The sequence below is a fragment of the Triticum aestivum genome, chromosome 2A, assembly GCF_018294505.1.
Source record: "Triticum aestivum cultivar Chinese Spring chromosome 2A, IWGSC CS RefSeq v2.1, whole genome shotgun sequence".
NCBI lineage: Eukaryota > Viridiplantae > Streptophyta > Magnoliopsida > Poales > Poaceae > Triticum > Triticum aestivum.
The window spans coordinates 745,160,461-745,180,092 of record NC_057797.1 but is presented as its reverse complement, the minus strand read 5'-3'; positions in this window follow the sequence as shown (position 1 = coordinate 745,180,092).

Sequence of the window (19,632 nt, the reverse complement as noted above, 5' to 3'; positions counted from 1 at the left end):
TGGAAGGCGCGCTCATCGAGTTCATCCGTGAGAACCAGGACATCTTTGCATGGAAGCCTTCTGACATGCCAAGTGTACCAAGGGAACTCACTGAGCACACACTTAATATAGATCCTAAGTTTAAACCGGTCAGGCAGTTTCTCCGCCGCTTCAACGAAGAAAGGCGTGAGGCTATCAGTGAGGAGGTAGCTCGGCTGTTGGCTGCAGGGTTTATCGTGGAGGTCTTTCACCCGGAGTGGTTGGCTAATCCGGTGCTGGTTCTTAAGAAAAGCGGCACTTGGGGTATGTGTGTGGACTAAACAGATTTGAACAAGGCCTGCCCAGTAGATCCCTTTGCCCTTCCTCGTATTGATCAGATTATTGACCGTTTGTGTTTTTTGGATGCTTATTCTGGTTATCATCAGATCAAAATGGCAGTTAAGGACCAGGAGAAGACAACTTTTATAACTCCCTTTGGAGCCTTCTGCTATGTCTCCATGCCCTTCGGGCTCAAAAGTGCCCAGGCGACTTATCAACGTTGTGTTCAGAATTGTCTTCATAAGCAGATTGGGCGCAATGTTCACGCATATGTGGATGATATTGTGGTAAAGTCCAGGAAGGAGGAAACATTGATAGATGACTTGAGAGAAACCTTTGACAACCTCCGAGTTTATAAGATGATGCTTAATCCGGACAAATGTGTCTTTGGTGTTCCGGCAGGCAAGCTCTTGGGTTTTCTGGTGTCTAACAGGGGCATTGAGGCTAATCCGGAGAAGATCACAACTATCACCTCTCTGGCTAAACCAGCATGTATCAATGACATTCAGTGTTTGGCGGGCCGGATTGTGGCTTTGAGCCGGTTTACCAGTCGTCTAGGGGAGAAGGCTATCCCTTTATATCAGATGCTAAAGAAAACGGATGACTTTGTCTGGAGCGATGCGGCTGATAAAGCGTTTGAGGATCTGAAGAGGCAGTTAGCTGAACTGCCTGTGCTTGCGGCTCCAATCGATAAAGAGCCTTTACTGCTATATGTGGCTACTAATGCTAGGGCTGTTAGTGTGGCTATAGTTGTGGAGCGCAAGGAGGCTGGAAAGGAGTATCCGGTTCAACGGCCGGTTTATTATATCAGTGAGGTACTTATTGAATCAAAGCAGAGGTATCCGCATTGGCAGAAGCTAGTATATGGAGTTTTTATGGCAAGCCGGAAGCTCATACACTATTTTCAGGGTCATCCTATCACAGTGGTTAGTTCAGCCCCTTTGGGAGATATCGTTCAAAACAGAGAAGCAACTGGCCGGATTGCTAAGTGGGCTATTGAGCTTGGACCTCACGGGCTCAAGTATACACCTGGCAAATCCCAAGCACTTATGGACTTCATCAATGATTGGACAGAGTTGCAGGCACCAGAGGAAAAGCCAGATACCACGTATTGGACTATTCACTTTGATGGGTCCATGCAATTGGAGGGCTCGGGGGCTGGAGTCATATTAACTTCCCCACGAGGTGACAAGTTTTGTTATGTTCTTCGCTTAATGTTCCCTTGTACTAACAATGCAGCTGAGTACGAGGCCTTACTCCACGGTCTTCGGATGGCTAAGGAGATGAACTTAAGACGGGTTAAGTGCTTCGGTGACTCGGACCTAGTAGCTCAATAGGTATCTGTCACTTGGGATTCTAAGGACCCACTCATGGCTGCATATCGACGAGAGGTGGACATAGTGGCTGGTCATTTCAAGGGATATCAAGTTGACCACATAGACCAGCGAAAGAATGAAGCGGCGGGTGCTTTAAGCCGCTTAGGCTCTCAGCATAAACCGGTGCCACCTAATGTCTTCCTCGACGTACTGCATAATCCGTCGGTCAAGATACCCACAGAGGAGGAGTTGGCTATTCCTGACCTGGAGGCCCAATTGGTGGCAGCTTTGCATGTTATACCAGATTGGACAGTCTCGTACTTGGCTTACATGAACCGGGGCGAGTTACCGAAGGACGAAACCTTGGCTCGGCAGATAATCTGGCGTTCCAAGTCAATGACCATAATTAATGGGGATTTACATCGTTACAGTGTCACAGGAGCAATTCAGAGTTGTGTGTCTCCTCAAGAGGGTTGTGAGATTTTGTGAGAAATCCATGAAGGAGATTGTGGTCACCACGCCAGTTCAAAATCCTTGGTGGCTAAGGCTTTTCATCATGGTTTCTATTGGTTGACAGCTCATGCTGATGCTGAGGATTTAGTCAAAAGGTGTGACGGTAGTCAAAAATTTGCACGCCGCGCTCATGTTCCGGCTCAAGAGTTGAGAATGATTCCAATCACTTGGACGTTTGCAACTTTGGGGGCTCGATATGGTTGGATCCTTTAAGAGATCCAAGGACAAAAAGACTCACCTGTTAGTGGCAGTTGACAAATTTACCAAATGGGTAGAAGCAGAGCCAGTCAGTAAGTGTGATGCAGCCATGATGGTTCAATTCATCAAAAAGGTGATATTCCGGTTTGGTTTTCCACATAGTATTATAACTGATAATGGTACTAATCTGTCAAAGGGTGAGATGGAGGAATTTTGCCAACGTGAGCACATCCGGCTTGATGTAGCAACAGTGGCTCACCCCCAGTCTAATGGTCAAGCAGAAATGACAAACCAAGAAATTTTGAGAGGTATTAAACCCCGGCTTATGGTTCTATTAAAGCGGACACCGGGTTGTTGGGTGGAGGAGTTACCTTCTGTGTTATGGAGTATCAACACCACACCTAACAGATCTATGGGTTGCACACCTTTCTTCATGGTTTACGGAGCGGATGCGGTTCTCCCTAGTGATATCCGTCATGACTCACCCCGTGTGACGGCTTATGTTGAAGTTGAGAATCAGAAAGCACGTCAGGACTCACTGGACCTGTTAGATGAGGAGCGTGATTTAGTGGCAGCACGTTCAGCGATTTATCAACAAGATCTCCGACGTTATCACAGCCGCCGAGTTAAGACCATAACTTTTCAAGAAGGCGATCTGGTGCTCCGGCTCATCTAGGATCAGACTGATATGCACAAGTTATCCCCACCTTGGGAAGGACCTTTTGTGGTCAGCAAAAATCTGCATGACGGGTCATACTACCTCATTGATGTTCGAGAGCACAAAGACTCACGTAAATCGGAGGAGGAGACCAAGCGGCCGTGGAATATAGCCCTTCTTCAGCCTTACTATACTTGAGCCACAGGGTCTTCTTATGTACATACTTATGACAATGTATATATTATATATAATAAACCGAAGCCTCGGCTAAAGCGGGGTCTCTGTTCCTTTTTACATCATGTGTGGTTTCACAAGGGTTTCTACTGACAAAGCGGAGTTTTATTAACTCGGCCCATAAGGCCACACGGATATAAACAAAGTCACTAGGGGGCTTGGTCCTATCCGAACCATAGCTACACCTCTTGATCGGTTTAAAACCAAAAAGGGATATCACTAGGGGCTTGGTTGTCTTCACACCATAGCTACACCTCTTGATAGGCTTCAAGCCAAAAGGAAATTATGTGGAACCAAAGAGAGTTTGTAGCATCAAGCACAACTCAAACATAGGTAACCACTAAGCACAGCTCAAATATTACCTGGGGGCTCCTTGCTTCTCAAAGAACAACGAGCTTGCACCCTTGTAATAGGCTATCAAGCCAGGCTTGGAAGCCAGGTGTATTCACCTAAAACCCCGGGTTATCATGCCTCTTTAAGTAATCCACTCTGTCCAGGTAAACCTGGTATGAACCATCGAACGTTTGACAAGTCAATCCCACGGACCCTGAACTTGTCAAAGTTAAAGCGGTGATAGGTTAAAGATTGAGGTCCATCTTAGAAGTCTTTGCAAAATGGTTTAACTCGGCGGCCTGGCAGCCCATGAAAAGCCTCGATTTAGGGCCTGGCAGCCCATGAAAGCCTTGTATATTTATTTTTGATTTGTTGTTTTTATATCTTTTGATAAGGGATTTATGAATATTTTCTGATAAACCGGTGTTCATTACAACCCGTCATGACTTTCAACGCTTAGTTGTCAGTACATGATCAATTTTAAACCGGTAGTATGTTGCTCCGGTCTGGTTTTGACTAGATGTCACCAGCATTATATGAACAAATCAGTGGCTATTATAGCCCAGTATGGTTTTCATATGAACTGGCAAAAGGGCAAGGAGTCGTTAACACTCCGGATTGGTGTTTTTCACCCTTACTCGCAGTTGGTCAGCCAACGAGGTATGTCACAGATATCATCTATTTTATCTGGTTAATACAAATCTTGGTTATCCATCCAAGTTATGTATATATTTTTGGGCATCATGACCCGTCCAGTGGTAAACCACTAGGACACTTTCGAGTTCTTATATGCAGGAACACAACTCATAATGGACTATGCATAAATATATCCCAAAGGCAGAGAAAAATTTTCCGGTATCAAGCAAAACAAACATGCTCGATGGCATGACAGATAAAGGTGTTCATGCTATCCTATTAAGGCGCTTTAAACAGCACAAATTGAATAATTGTTTTCAAGGAGTGGAAGACTGCAACTGGTAAACCGACCACCGGTTTAAGATTCTTCACCGGGACGGCTTGACGATTGAGGGTCATCTTGCGCGATCACATCCTCTTCATCCCTCCCCAGACGCTGGAAATCAACCGCTGACTAATCGATTCCGGTTAAGGCTTGAAAAACGGCCTCTTCATGGATAAGATTGGAGGGGTCAATGTTAGGAGCATAAGTATGCTTACGGATTGGTGGCACAAGATGTTCAACATCATGGATCAATGCAGGCTATCTTTTTCCCTCAGCATCATATACCGGTTGGAAATGAGATAAATTTGTGTCCTCCGCCAGTTTGCTTGCTATTGGCCGCATCTCCTTTGTCAGCCTTCACAGATCGTCATTATTAACGTCTGAGTCGTCTTCTTTCATGCCAGGATACCCTTTGATGATATCTACCGGTTCAAGATCCGGAATCCATGCCTTGGCCCGGATTAGCGAGGTCAGTACTCCTGATCTTGCGGCTGATCTCTTCAGTTCGTTGATCCGGGAAGGTAGCATGGCCAGCTTTTCAATTGTTTCCTTTATCAACGATTGTGCCGGCTTGTTATAGGCTGCAGTGCAAATGGCACGCTAGGATCCAGAGAACATCTATTCTATCAAGGTGTAGGCCGCATGTTAGAGCCCAGATGAGCAATGCGGGTCCCTGTCATGGTTCAGCATCAGTAAACTGGCCATTGATAAGAGCTTATGATTTAGAAAAATTGCACGAGAGAGCACTTACCAAACACAACAGAAGTCATGGCGTTAATCTGCCGCTTTAAGCCGGTTCGTTCTTCCACCACCGGCTTCAGGCCTGCCTCTGCGTTCTCGGCCCTTTTTATCAAACCGGCCTTTTCTATTTCCCAGCCAGCATGCTCCTTGTTGAAGGTTTCTTTCAGCTTCTCCATAGCTGCCAAGGCATTGGTCAGCTCTTCTTTGGCTTTGGAAGTCTCTGCTTGTTGAGATTTTACATTCTCTTGAAGGTCTGCGGTTTGAGCATCCTTCTTATTCAGCTCAGCCTACAAAGGTGAGATATATCATCAAAACAGGTTATGAAGTACCAAGCATATAACAAGTTATGCACTTTGTACTTGGGGGCTAATGCCTATTTGTTCTATCTTCAGCATATTTTTCACAAGTCTCAAGTACAATGCAAGCATTATCCTTAACACTTGGGGGCTAATGTACATTTGTTCAAAGCTGAGGTATTGATTCAAGACCCGATTTACCTCGCAAAGTTAAACCGGCCCTTGGGGGCTACACAGGCAAAAAACTACAAGAATATAATGATCACGTCTGATTTACTTCAGACGATCAATTGATATATGGAGGACAAGTTTGTAAAAGTTAATGTATTATATAGTCCCGGTTTATGTTTGTCATCATCAACCGGCCCTTGGGGGCTACTTGGGTTGATGTTTGTACTTTGTATTCAAGAAAGGAAAGTGATGAAAATACCTCATAGCGCTCTTTCATCGGGTTCACCAAACCGGCTTCATAATCACGGTTTGAGTGCAGACAGTTTAGAAAACCGGAGTGGAGTTCTTGAGCGCTGAGATGGGCATAGCTTGACAAGTCAGTGCTCCATTTGCCTTTTCCATGGCAGCACGCTCTTCCTTGGCACTATGTTTGGCCAAGATTACAGGATGGCTAGGAGAAGTATGACCAATACCAGTAATGATAACTTCGCCTTCTTTCTCTCCAGCAGCTTTTTCTGGAGTTGATGGAGTTTCAGTAGCTCTCACCGGACTAGAATACCTATCATCAGCCCGGATTGGATCGACCGGTTCATCATCAGGCACAGCAATGCAAACTTCTAGTTGTTCATCGAGATTGTGATCTTGAGGGGGTGGCTCATCAAAAGTAGCTTCAGGATTGGGATCCTCCGGTTCAACAGTTTGTTCCGGTTCAACCGTTTGCTTCGGTTCAACAACCACCTGGTCTTCGGGCGGATTGTTCACCCGAGCAATACTAGGGAAAAGCCTATACACAGAATCTTACCAGCAGCGCGCTTTAAAATCAGGCGCTGCTGCTAAGTAGCAGTAGCGCGGGTTTTTAACCCTCGCTACTACTAAGTTGATAGTAGTAGCGCTGGTTTTTTACCCTCGCTACTACTAAGCGGTCTCTACCATGCCCCCCGGGACATGCCATAGTAGTAGCGCGGGTTTTTAACCCTCGCTACTACTAAGTTGATAGCAGTAGAGCTGGTTTTTACCCCTCGCTACTACTAAGCGGTCTCTACCGTGCCCCTGGGCCATGCCATAGTAGTAGCGAGGGTTATAAACCCGCGCTACTACTAAGTTTTTACCCCTCGCTACTACTAAGAGGTCTCAACCGTGCCCCTCCGGGACATGGCATAGTAGTAGCGAGGGGTAAAATCCCTCGCTACTACTAAAGGTCCCATTTTGAAACTCTACCCCCCTGGTGGATCGCCTTTTCGGTTTTGTAAAAAGCAAAAGAAAATGATAAAAACTTCAAAAATTAAAATCCTTCGAGATGTAATTATGTTACTACATCTACTAGTTAGGAAAATTTAAAAACTTAAATTTGGACATGTTTTGCAAAAAGTGTAGGGAAAATGTAAAACGGCTATAACTTTTGCATACGATGTTAGAAAAAAACGTATAATATATCAAAATGTTTCAAAAATTAAAATCCTTCGAGATGTAGTTATGTTACTACATCTACTAGTTAGGAAAATTTAAAAACTTAAATTTGGACATGTTTTGCAAAAAGTCTAGGGAAAATGTAAAACGGCTATAACTTTTGCATACGATGTCAGAAAAAATGTATAATATATCAAAATGTTCAGCATGAAAATCCGCATACAATGGAGACCGCCTATGTCCTGTTTGCAAATTTTTAGAATCCTCAAATTCTAAAAGGAAAAAAATTTATGCTCAAATTTCAGTTTTTTTTTTAATTTTGGTCAAATCTAGTCAAACTATGGTCAAACTACTTATTCAAGAAGTATTAGTGTTACTAAATAATTATTCAAGAATATTAGTGTTACTAAATAATTATTTCAGTTTTTTGGAATTTTGGTCAAATCTGGTCAAATTGTGGTCAAACTTTGGTCAAAATGTGGTCAAACTCCTTATTCAAGAAATATTAGTGTTACTAAATAATTATTGTTTTTTAGAACAATAGTTTTAAACTCAAATAGCGAAATGTGTGACTTCATGCTCAAGCTAAACTCCCGTGGGTTAATAGGATTGACATCTTACTATTGTCAGGAAAACAACAAGTGCAGACTTGGAATCGAGGGAGAATAGAACCCGGAAGTTAAGCGTGCTCAGGCTGTAGTGAGAGGATGGGTGACCGTCCGGGAAGTTAGATGATTTGGAATGATGAGGGGTGATTAGAGATTAAATTGAGCAGCGATGAGGGTGATTAGAGATTAGAGGTTAAAATAATTCAGAAATTTGAAAATTCGTGCAAAAAATTCGAAAAAAAATCCGCGGGTTAGTAGTAGCGCGGGTTTTTACCCACGCTACTACTAACGGACGTAGTAGTAGCGCGGGTGGCACCCGCGCTGCTGCTATATGTTAGCTATAGCGCCTTATTAGTAGCGCCGGCCCCCACGCTGCTAATAGGCCCAAAACCCGCGCTGCTGCTAGGCTTTTCCCTAGTAATGGAGCCTTTTTGCTGGGTCTGGCTTTGGCTCTAAAAACAGAAAAATATGCAAAAGTTAAGCATAATATACAAAGTATGGAAACATTCAAAGAAGGGGTTCAAGTACTTACCCAACTACAGTTTTGAGAGGAGGAAGTTGGGTCGTTGTTAACTCGCCAGAAGACGAGGGAGGTGTCACCTGATAATTCGAATCTGACGGATTAAGAGGTTTTCGGAAATAACCTGCCTTGGGGTAAGAATTGTAAGAAGGAGGTGAGACCTCAGATCGGCGCTTTCGAACCGGGTGTCTGGAAAGGATAATTACCTCTACATCGTCAGCTTGGCTGCCCTCCGCGCCCTCCTGACAAATATCATTGTTAATGAGATGCATGAAAAGGGAACCAAGCAAATCAAGTTCTACCTCAACTTCCAGTTCATCCAGGTCGTCATCTAGTTCCATGCTGATACGTTCAGCTGCCTTCCACTTTGAGGTTTTCTTGACAGCTTTTGTTTTGGGATGGGAAGGCTTTGCCACTTTTTCTTGAGGTTTCTCCTGCCAAAACGGATCATCGCCTTGTTTATAAACAAGCAGAAGGGTATTCACAGGTTGTAAAGTCTAAAAAGATATCAAATGTAAAGAGGAAGGACAGTACTTACAGCAGGCGGTTTGTTTTTTGTGTAAAAGGGGTTTAAGCCGGTTTGGCGGTAGACAGATTCTGATTCATTTAAAATCTTCTTGTGTCAGGACCCCGATTCTAAGTCACACCGATCTAGCCTGTAACACCTCATATCACTTTGCGGCCTCACGCACGGTATTCCCACGGGTGTCGCCTTACCATGGCCCGGGACCGTTTGCGCCTTTTGGCTCATGTATATGATAGTGTCGCTAGCATCCATATGACAGAGAACCCGGGCCGACATGACTAGTCGTGAACCCAAAGTGACACTAACTTATGGGGACAGGCATACATGAATCAACATCAAACATGTTGGTCAGTAGCGTGCGAATCTGGGCTGTAGCACTGGGCTAACAGGACTCCGGGAACCCGGGCTGTAGCAGGCTGGGCAGGACTGCAGATGTCACCGCGTGACATTTCCCCGAAGGGACAGACAGAGGAACGAAGTGAATCACATGCCGGCCAGTCAAGTGTTTCGGAGCAGTAGTGCTGGGCTAGCAGGACTTCGGTGAACCAGGCTGTAGCGGACTACTATGGCTCATGCAAGCACAAGACTACATTTCCCCATAAGAGAGGCTACCAAGGATAAACAACTAGGTTGTCGGATCCCACACATACCAAGCATTTCAATCATACACACAATATGCTCGATATGTGTGAATACAACATGGCATCACAACATAACTCTACGACTCAAGTATTTATTCATTAGGCTTTGAAGAGCCAGATATTACAAACATGGGTCTCATGACCCAACATTCAGAGCATACCAGACAAAGCACATGCGGAAGCTTAACATGTCAGAGTACAGACATCTACAAATGAAAAAGGCTAAGAAGCCTGACTTTCTACCAGATCCTGCCGAGGGCACAAGATCGTAGCTGAGGTATCACGTCGAAGTCCACGCGAAACTACTAGCGAGACTAAAGTCTCTCTGCAAAACATAAATTAAGCAAACGTGAGTACAAATGTACCCAGCAAGACTTACATCAGAACTAACTACATATGCATCGGTATCAACAAAGGGGTAGTGGAGTTTAACTGCAGCAAGCTAGCTTTGACTCAGTGGCTAACCTGAACTACGACTGCAGGCAACTCTTTTTAGGTGGCGCACACGAGTCCACATATTCACCATATCAATACACTACTATGGATCTGCTCCCGTCTCCCTACGAGAACGCCATCCACAGACCTCACGCTTATCTTGCGCAGTTTAGAGTATCCACTTTCACTTGTCTATGAACTATGCAAGGGGTCCAAGTTTCCATATCCGAGGAATTCGGCTATTCGAATAGATAATGATAACCCTGCAGGGGTGTACTTCTTCACACACGCTCCCACCACTTATCACCATATACACGTCATGTATCTCGGCAACCTTCAACCGGAAGCCTGGCGAGGGTGTCGGCCACGACCTGACTAACCACACAAGTCTCTAGTCCAGGTTTATCGCCTATTCGGGTTCCATCCGCGAGGAGATCCGGCCGGAGTTTCGCTCACAGCCCCAAACGATGTGTGCAGGGTTCCCGAGACACCAAACGGGCGCCCCGTACACCGTGCCATGGTGTATCTACCGCATCATAGCCCACCCCTAGGGTCAGCGCTACGCACGGCCGCCAACACATATCCTATAAACACCAGAAACTAGTTGCAACTCCTGGACAGAGGACTAGGGCAGTTAATAAGTCAAGAGGGTCAATTAAGGATCCCAATGAGTGGTAGTAGCTGTTCATGGATCACAAACACAGAACTCAGTTCCTGAGGACGGTTTCAATGAGACAACCCACCATGTACTCCTACATGGCCTCTCACCGCCACATTTACCAAATCATGTTCAACACACTTAGCTCACACACAGTAGGACATGTTCACCACTTTCCAGTTCATCCCCAATGAATCAGACCTGACACAACTCTAAGCAATAGCAGGCATGACAAACAAGCATGAATGAGTAGGCACATCAGGGCTCAAACAACTCCTACTCATGCTAGTGGGTTTCATCTATTTACTGTGGCAATGACAGGTCATGCAGAGGATAAGGGGTTCAACTACCGCAACATGTAACAGTTGAATCGTTGTTGTCCTAATGCAGTATAAGAGAGCAGGAGCGAGAGAGTGGTATTGTATCGAAATGAACAGGGGGTTTGCTTGCCTGGCACTTCCGAAGATAGTATATCTCTTCATCAGTGTCATCAAACTCATCGCTGAAACAACATCTACTGAAGGGGAACAAATACCGGTGATAGAGAGGAAACACAATCAATGTAATGCAACAATATGATGCATGAATGTGACATGGCAATATGCTGTTGATTGAGCTAATGCAACTACAAACCATATTAAATGAAGTTGTTTTGAACCCTAGGTTCAAATTCAAACTCCATAAGTTAATATTCAAATGCCATTCACTTACTTTGTCCTAAACAGTGATGTTAAGTTGCTCAAATATGCATGAAAATGCCATAAACAGATTGAATTTTTCTGATCATTTTTCATATATAATTTATTTCATTTGGAGCTATAGATTAATTTCTATGATTTTTCAAAGTTTTGGATATTTTCTAGAATTTTTTGAATTATATTAAATCCAGAAAATTAATAACTGTGTCAGCATTGCATCACTGTGATGTCAGCAAGTCAACTGTGACTGACCAGGTCAAACCTGACCAGTGGGGTCCACTGGTCAGTGACCCAGGGCTATGTTGTGTGGCTGATAGGTGGGCCTGGTCAATGGCCACATCAGCAGGGTCAAATCTGACGCTCGGGTCCACCAAGATTAAGTTAAGTCTAACTAATTTTGTTAGTGGTTTAACTAAGCCGGTGGGGCCCAGCTTTCGGTGGCATAGGGGCTTAGTTAGTGGGGTGATTAACCCCTAACAGTTTGTTATCACCGGCGGCTAATCGCCGGCGTAACCAGGACGCGGCGGCGTTGCTCGTCCGGCCAACTCCGGCGACGGGAGCTCGCGTGGCTGGGTGCATTGGAACCGGAGCAAGGAGGCGCGTCGGTTGGTGGCCTCAGGCGATGCTAGGGTGGCCGGGAACGTCGATGGCGTCGAGTTCCGCTGCGGCGCAGCTGCGGCTTGCACGGTTGCGAGGGCCACGGTGCACGAGCGGACGACCTGAGGCGCGCTACGGGTTCCTGGAGAAGCCCAAAGAACGACTCCATGCTTGGGTTGGTCAGGCGGGGCGGCTAGCGACGGTGAGCTTCGCGATGGCGGCAGTGATTGCTCGACCATGGAGGGGCTGCGGTTAGAGGACGGGAACAGAGGGGGCGAGCACGGGGGGAGGTGTAGGAGCTCACAAGCATGCGGAAGAGAAGGTCAGCGGGCTCGGGGTCGTGTAGGAGACGGTGGATCGATGGCGGCGGTTGTCGGAGCCCGAGGTGGAAGACGATGGCGATGGCGACGTTGTAGGGCGCCCGAGGATGCGTGGCTCGTCTGGGATGATGAAGACGATGAGGCGGAGCCGATGGACACGGCGGTTGGTCGAGGGACGGGCGGTGGCAGCGATGGTCGGCGATGGTGGCGACGGCCGCGCTCGGGTGGGTGAGAGATAGGGGTCCAAGCGAAGGGAGAGAGAGCGCTGAGAGGGGGGGGAAGGACCCGGGGGGTCTGGGCGTCTCACTGGTGTGGCTAGAAGAGCCGGGGCATTGCGCTGGAGCAGGAGGTGGCACGGCTGCGGCATGCCGGGCACGTAGTTGCTCCTACTGGCAGGAGCTAGAAGACAGCGTTGCCCCTGGTGGGCTGGGCTGCTTCTGCTAGGTAAGGCCCAGGTAAACTGGGCCAGGTTAGTTTCCTTCTTTTTTTTACATTTTTGTTTCTGTTTTCTAATATTTCAATTCTGTTTTGATTTGATTCACAAACCAAATCATTTAGTAGCTTCTGAAAATATTTATGTGGCTTGATGCAATATATTTAAAGCCACTCACAGGTTTTCAGGATTACTGGACTTGCAATTCTTTTTATAGAAGAATTAAATCCAACTCAAATATTTATTGATTTAAATCCAGATGGCCAAAATAATTCCTCAAAAATGTTCCATATTTTTGGTTTGGACCAAAACCCTTGCCAAAAATATTAAACATCATTGGAGAGCATTTTGGAAACATTGGATGCATTTTCCAGGGTTATTTGCCCTTCTTTTAATTAAAATTTTGAGGCTTTCAAATTTCCTCAATTCAAGTTTCTTGAATTTAAACATGATGCATGGATGCAACTCACTGATGCAAGTAATTATAAAGCAGAATTCTAGGGCTGTGACAACTCACCCCCACTAAACAAGAATCTCGTCCCAAGATTCAAGACATGAGGTAGGAAGACAGAGGGACACAAAGCTAACACGATCTTCATGATCCAATAGCCCTTCTCGAAGATGTTGATTCATTGCTTCAAATTTGACCTTGACGTCTTTGCTTTCGAAATCTTCATTCAACTCGATGACGGCAAAAAGAGATTCTATAGGAAATGATCTTCTCGAAGATCGAGCAATTCACGATCAACTCACGGGATGAGACACAGTAACTCTCTCGAGTTGAGACACAAACATACATCAAGAGGGATGGACGAAACAGATGGCAAAGGTTCACTAGGTAGGCAACAATTCCACACTTAAGAAGGTGGTGAACGGTTGTCAACGTAGCGAGGAGTTGAGTTGCCATGATTCCCTAACGAGACATGTTGGAGGAGGTGACTCATAGAATTATTCCTTTAGGTGGCAAAAAGAATTACTTTTGATACAGAGATCATTGAAACTCTTTGTACTAGCCTAAGGAAATGCACAAACGATCGTTTGAAGGAGTTCGAAAGGATGGCATACCCGGACTAGAATGGAAGATGTGGTCTACCTTGTTGAAGACAACACAATGGATGATTTTTGCTTATCATCGGAGATGGATGGGACCCATAGCAGGACCACTTTTGAGATGATCCAAAGCAGTAATTACCGGAAAGGATAGCCCATGGGAATTTGGCGCAATGGTGGTGTAAGATGGGAACAAAATGCAATGTTGGGAATGTTTCAACCATCATATCTGCCTGAGATTCAGATCTGGTTGGTAACAGGATACTTTAGACAGCATGTCTAGGAAAGGAAAGGTTGCAACACAAGTCGACGAGATGATGTTGCGAGATTCTAGGGAAATGAACTATGGTAGTAAGCTCCCAAACATGAGCCGGTTCTGTTACATACATGTGAACACACTGTCCCAGACAAGCATGACCACGTAGTAGTCTTACAACAAAAACACTACCGAGTTCTGGTTGGGAACCATAATTAATGATATTGAAGTCTCCGCGCAGAAGTCTAAAGGATTAACACTTTAGAGCAGACTCCTTTATCTTGAACAAATCAATCAGTGGCTTGGTGTGCTAGGGATACATATAGAATGGAGGTAGCTAATCTCACAAATCTAAGTATACTTCGCACATGCATGACTAACTTGGGATGATTCCAGAGGAAGCAACACTGACTTTCTCGAGTTCACGGCGGCAACTTGCATCGTTTGCATGTGAACTTAGAGGAGGTCACTACTTTCATCCAAACATATTCTACATTAACGGGGCATGAAGAAAATGCTTACACAAGTTTTCAACACTAGCTGGATGTTCAACACAAATCATGGAGGAGACAAAATGCTGCTGATGGGCTCAATAGCAACTCATCGGAATTTCCATATCATTGGACTTCCACCATTATGTGAACAATGCGATAGTATTGGTCAGACCAAAAGATGTAATGGTGTATGCTCGAGGAGTCAACCACGAGTAAGACAACATTACGAATATCGTTGGTTCTGATTTGATTTGAGGATAGCCCATACTCGAATCAAAGATTGGATAAGATGATAGGTCCATTAACTGATCAGGAGGGTCAATCGATGAAAATACCATCTTTCTTCATCACACATTCAAGATATCCCTTAAAATGAACTAAGTCGGACAAGCTTTTATCTTCCAACTCTCCAATTTGTTGTTTAGCTTAACCAACTAGCTCAGGTGTATCCAACACAGATTGTTGGAGAAAGGGGTGGTTTATGAGAAACCAACTTGATCACGAACTCAACATAGCGGTCAGGTGACAACCTGGTTATACTTCCTAGAAGATATACAGAAAATCATGAACCACCGATATGTCACTAAGCTCGAGAACAATCTTGCTTTTCAGGGCAAGATGATATGATCAAATAAGCAAGGATTGACACTATCCTAACTCATTGATCGAAAAGTGCACCGGAAATAAGGAGTAGGTAGCACAATCAATCTCAGAACGATGGTTCGGTAACCAACACACTAAGGATGAGAATATTGTCCTTTAACTACCAAGCCTCGTTGCTAGGAGTATTGATTTCACACATCACGATTCACTTGTCGGCACTCCGGTTACGATAACACATGAACCGAGGAATGAACAACGATGGTGAGGAGTATCACTATATCAAGAATTCATGAGAGGTTGTGCAATTCTCATGACATTCTTGGCATAAGACGGTAATACTTTAGGGTAGAACAGAATCAAAAGCTGGATTGGCATTTTGATCTGCGGAGCACAACTATTTTGACCCAATCCTGGATATGGATGAGGTACTGGAGTTTGTTTCTCCTAGTAATTTCGAGATAGAATGGCTTGACGGACCACAAGAATAATAAGCATCGATAGCACGAATGCATAATTACTCCTGACTATCAATTGATAGACGAAGGCCGGAATACAACTAAAAAGGGACAACTCAAAGGAACATATCACTTTCTGAGTTGTTGATGCATAGGTTAGCATGTCAAACGAGTTCAACATAATTCTTCCGAATAACCCATGCAGAAAGGTAGAATTGGCAGAGTCACAATGTAGAACGGAGAACTCATCGAGAGCACTCTTATTGTGATCTTTTGATCCAACAAACATCTTCCATACGTGGTTCATAGTATTTGGAAGAAGGAAATACCACGGACCTCGAGGACTAATGCAAAGGTTACTAATATCCTAAAGGAACTAGAAACACTATCAACATGAGGTAAGTAGGGTGAACCTCGGGTTCAAGAACCCAGAAATAGAATACCTACTACTAAATGGCATCACGGGATGCTTTCGAGAATGGTGGCCAGAAACATCACACGAGGAACACTAATCATGGCTAGATTACTAGATAATCCTCTAAGACATCTGGGGTCATAATAATAGCTCCAACATATATGTCGAGGCAGTAGAATACCTCAACAGACCGTTAGTGTGCTTAATCTGGCCCAAAAGGACATCGGAAACGGAAAGAAGGGATTTGCAAATGCATCAGACTAGTTAGAGACCTGGGATGAATCGGACAGCATAACGGCTGTAAATGCTCAAAAGATTTGAGACATCCTGCAAAATGGTGGCATAAACACTCAACAACACAATATCAAGGTTCCGAGATCAACTGTCAACATACGGAAGTAGTAGGAACGGAACTGAGGCTTGAAACTATTAATTCTATAAGTCTATGGATTAGTAACACGGCATCCTTATAGATAGATGAGAAGGCCTAGTTCTTAATCCCCGTAGAAGAGAAGAGGATGACTTAGATCAGAAGGCCATAAGGTAAAGGAGTAAAAAGAGCCTTACATTCCCTTCCATAATCAATTCCCTTACATAACTAAAGCATTTCTAGACACAACTTCGACCGGTTTGGCTTGGTAATCCTATAGGTAGTCAGGCTCTGATACCAACGCTGTCAGGACCCCGATTCTAAGTCACACTGATCTAGCCTGTAACACCTCATATCACTTTGCGGCCTCACGCACGGTATTCCCACGGGTGTCGCCTTACCATGGCCCAGGACCGTTTGCGCCTTTTGGCTTACGTATATGATAGTGTCGCTAGCATCCATATGACAGAGAACCAAGGCTGACATGACTAGTCATGAACCCAAAGTGGCACTAACTTACGGGGACAGGCATACATGAATCAACATCGAGCATGTCAATCAGCAGCGTGCAAATCCGGTCTATAGCACCGGGCTAACATGACTCCGGGAACCCGGGCTGTAGCAGGCTAGGAAGGACTCCGGATGTCACCGCGTGACATTTCCCCGAAGGGACAGACACAGGAACGAAGTGAATCACATGCCGGCTAGTCAAGTGTTCTGGAGCAGTAGTGCTGGGCTAGGAGGACTCTGGTGAACCGGGCTGTAGCGGACTACTATGGCTCATGGAAGCACAAGACTACATTTCCCCATAAGAGAGGCTACCAAGGATAAACAACTAGGTTGTCAGATCCCACACATACCAAGCATTTCAATCATACACACAATATGCTCGATATGTGTGAATACAACATGGCATCACAATATAACTCTACGACTCAAGTATTTATTCATTAGGCTCTGAAGAGCCAGATATTACAAACATGGGTCTCATGACCCAACATTCAGAGCATACCAGACAAAGCACATGCAGAAGCTTAACATGTCTGAGTACAGACATCTACAAATGAAAAAGGCTAAGAAGCCTGACTTTCTACCAGATCCTGCCGAGGGCACAAGATCGTAGCTGAGGTATCAAGCTAAACATCGAAGTCCACGCGAAACTACTAGCGAGACTGAAGTCTCTCTGCAAACATAAATTAAACAAACGTGAGTACAAATGTACCCAGCAAGACTTACATCAGAACTAACTACATATGCATCAGTATCAACAAAGGGGTAGTGGAGTTTAACTGCAGCAAGCCAGCTTTGACTCAATGGCTAACCAGAACTACAACTGCAAGCAACTCTTTTGAGGTGGCGCACACGAGTCCACATATTCACCATATCAATACAACACTATGGATCTGCTCCCGTCTCCCTACGAGAACGCCATCCATAGCAGTCACGCTTATCTTGCGCAGTTTAGAGTATCCACTTTCACTTGTCTATGAACTATTCAAGGGGTCCAAGTTTCCATATCCGAGGAATTCGGCTATTCGAATAGATAATGATAACCCTGCAGGGGTGTACTTCTTCACACACGCTCCCACCACTTATCACCATATACACGTCATGTATCTCGGCAACCTTCAAGCGGAAGCCTGGCGAGGGTGTCGGCCACGACCTGACTAACCACACAAGTCTCCAATCTAGGTTTATCGCCTATTCGGGTTCCATCCGCGAGGAGATCCGGCCGGAGTTTCGCTCACAGCCCCAAACGATGTGTGCAGGGTTCCCAAGACACCAAACGGGCGCCCGGTACACCATGCCACGGTGTATCTACCGCATCATAGCCCACCCCTAGGGTCAGCGCTACGCACGGCCGCCAACACATATCCTATAAACACCAGAAACTAGTTGCAACTCTTGGACAGAGGACTAGGGCAGTTAATAAGTCGAGAGGGTCAATTAAGGATCCCAATGAGTGGTAGTAGTTGTTCATGGATCACAAACATAGAACTCAGTTCCTGAGGACGGTTTCAATGAGACAACCCACCATGTACTCCTACATGGCCTCTCACCGCTACCTTTACCAAATCGTGTTCAACACACTTAGCTCACACACAGTAGGACATGTTCACCACTTTCCAATTCATCCCTGATGAATCAGACCTGACACAACTCTAAGCAATAGCAGGCATGACAAACAAGCATGAATGAGTAGTCACATCAGGGCTAAAACAACTCCTACTCATGCTAGTGGGTTTCATCTATTTACTGTGGCAATGACAGGTCATGCAGAAGATAAGGGGTTCAACTACCGCAACATGTAACAGTTGAATTGTTGTTATCCTAATGCAGTAAAAGAGAGCAGGAGCGAGAGAGTGGGATTGTATCGAAATGAACAAGGGGGTTTGCTTGCCTGGCACTTCCGAAGATAGTATATCTCTTCATCAGTGTCATCGAACTCATCGCCGGAACAACATCTACTGAAGGGGCACAAATACCCGCGATAGACAGGAAACACAATCAATGTAATGCAACAATATGATGCATGAATGTGACATGGCAATATGTTGTTGATTGAGCTAATGCAACTAGCAACCATATTAAATGAAGTTGTTTTGAACCCTAGGTTCAAATTCAAACTCCATAAGTTAATACTCAAATGCCATTCACTTAGTTTGTCCTAAACAGTGATGTTAAGTTGCTCAAATATGCATGAAAATGCCATAAACAGATTCCTTGAATTTTTCTGATCATTTTTCATATATAATTTGTTTCATTTGGAGCTATAGATTAATTTCTATGATTTTTCAAAGTTTTGGATATTTTATGGAATTTTCTGAATTATATTAAATCCAGAAAATTAATAACTGTGTCAGCATTGCGTCACTGTGACGTCAGCAAATCAACTGTGACTGACCAGGTCAAACCTGACCAGTGGGGTCCACTGGTCAGTGACCCAGGGCTGTGTTGTGTGGCTGACAGGTGGGCCTGGTCAATGGCCACGTCAGCAGGGTCAAATCTGATGCCTGGGTCCACCGGGATTAAGTTAAGTCTAACTAATTTTGTTAGTGGTTTCACTAAGCCGGTGGGGCCCAGCTGTCGGTGGCATAGGGGCTTAGTTAGTAGGGTGATTAACCCCTAACAGTTTGCTATCACCGGCGGCTAATCGCCGGCGTAACCAGGACGCGGCGGTGTTGCCCGTCCGGCCAACTCCGGTGACGGGAGCTCGCGCGGCTGGGCGCGTTGGAACCGGAGCAAGGAGGCATGTCGGTTGGTGGCCTCAGGCGATGCTATGGTGGCCGGGAACGTCGACGGCGTCGAGTTCCGCGGCGGCACAGCTGCGGCTTGCACGGGTGCGAGGGCCACAGTGCACGAGCGGACGACCTGAGGCGCGCTACGGGTTCCTGGAGAAGCCTAGAGCATGACTCCATGCTTGGGTT